The sequence below is a fragment of the Centruroides vittatus genome, unplaced genomic scaffold (assembly GCF_030686945.1).
Source record: "Centruroides vittatus isolate TY-2023 unplaced genomic scaffold, ASM3068694v2 contig_630, whole genome shotgun sequence".
NCBI classification, from domain to species: Eukaryota; Metazoa; Arthropoda; class Arachnida; order Scorpiones; family Buthidae; genus Centruroides; species Centruroides vittatus.
In genome coordinates, this window is record NW_027122387.1 from 865,453 (window position 1) to 867,779 (window position 2,327).

The window sequence follows — 2,327 nt, forward strand, 5'->3', positions numbered from 1 at the left end:
TGTGGTGATATGGGAAATTGCGGGCTAACTACCTACGCAAATGTTACACTCGTTACGCGATGCAGTCATGTCTGAAATAATCCAATTTCGTCCAGAGATTTTTCTCCTATAGTTCATTTACAGTTCAACTACGTCTAGCGATCTCTTCGCTACACCGCCGTTCTTCCCTCGATTTAACGAAGATTTTCATTTCATTTTTAAATACGAAAGAAAAAGAAGTCGTATTTGAAAAGGTGATGAATCAAAATAAAAATTCAGTTAGTCAGACATTTAAAAGCATTTATTTTAATGACCTTCGCTAGAAAAACAATGGAACAATTTCAAACAATCATTTTATGCTTGCATAAGCAAGCAAATTTCAGCACTTTAACTTTTTTTATGCCCGTAAATTCGCGTGTTTTTTAAATATATTATTATTATTATACAAATAATCACACCCGAAATTATTTTTATTACATTAAAATATTTAAAAAATACAACATTTCGCTACCGTTAAAACGTAACAATCCGAACAATTTAACTACAAAAATGTAGCCTTTTCCAATCGCCATTTTGAATTTAATTAATGACTTATGCTGTATTTATTATTTTATTATTTTTTTTTTCTCGATTTATTATGATTCAAATGATAATTTGGTTTGGGCAATTAGATCTCCTGTCTGACAGAATAAGGTAGACAGAGAGAGGGATTATTGTTTCTGACGTCATCGAACAGAAGAGTGACGGCTTCATTAAGCTCTACGACGCATTACCTATAAAAGAATAGATCGTAGATCAGACAGAACAAAAGTTACACATGCGAAGTCTGACAATTCGTGACGTGTGATGGACATTGTACACGAGTGAACCAAGCTACCACGTTATTGTTGGGTGCATTACCTAATAGAGCTCGGGGCCACATTTCCATTCGTTAAATAAACAGATCTTTTGTTAAATAAACCCTTGTGGTATGTTTTGTTGGTTTAATAAACGAAAAGGAAACTAAACACGGTTTCTCTCTCTCTCTCCACCCTCTCGAAAAACTTTCACTTTTATTTATTTATTTATTTATTTATTATCTCCTTTCTTCGATAATCTCTATTAATTAAAGGTTAAGAGGGAGAGAGAGGAAAAGTTATAAAAGTAAAAGGGTGGGGAGGAGGAATTTTGACGTTATTTGCCGTCCGAGTAATCAAAATGACGTCAATTGCAAGTGTTAGCTAGGAAATATTATCATTGATTAGTGTTTCAACTGCATCGATTTCCGAAACACCGTCAGATGGAGAGATCCAGATGTTGAGTGGCAACTGAGTTTTATGACACTACACGGGGACATCATCAATGTGCCATAAAAACCAGCGACTAATGGTACGACCTAGTGATTGTTATTTGTCTCAGGTCGTAAAAAAGCTCTTAAAATGACGCGTTGTCACTGATTTACGCTAGATGTCGCTAACATGTGCTGCACCCCCGGTCACGTGATCGGTGGTCATTCTGTTAATTTTTGCTCAATTTTTTTTCTCCTTCTTCTTCTTCTTCCTCCACCCTTCCCCTTTATTTTTTTATTTTTTTATTTTATTCGTTGGGGTTACGTTAATCAATCGAACGTAAGTTGTTGGCTCCCAACGGGGTGGTCTAGTATCCAGTTATAATCAGTTTTACGATATTCTACCCGGTACAAAAGCTTGTGTTCTGATAAAACTGATCACCGAAGCGATAAAAATAGCTGTTCTTAATCAGTTAACCGATTTTATTAGCGTGTAAATCCCTGTTTTAAAAGCTAGGTCGCTTGGCTTTAGTGTGTGTGTCCATCCGTCTGTCTGCCCGCGTGAAAAGTTTTACAACAAAGTAACTTACTAACAGATAAGTAAACTTTGAAAGTGTAGTTTAAAATACGCCGTAGCGAAGCTGTTTAAATGAGTTTATCACACCCTAAATCCGGATTCTACGCGCAAACTAGTTATAAATTAAGCGATTATCTTCACTTAGATTTATATAATTTCAAATTAGAAACATTTTACAACAGTCCCAATTTGTAAATATCGTATGCGGCGTTAAATAAATGCTCGATAAAAATATAATTCCACTCGTATTTTATTCGCCCCTACACGTTAAAAAAAATAAAAATAAAATGAAATAAAGGAGGGGCATTCAAATCACGTGTATTCGAATGTAGAATTTATTTATGTGTATATTGGTTAGTGTTGTGTTCCTTCTAATTAGATATCAAGAACAGGATGTGCCTATATACAATGAATGTTTAAAATACAAGGTGTAGTTGAAGACAAAACAAATGAGACGGTCGAACCATAGATTTTTTTACGACTAGACGTCTACTATAGGACTGG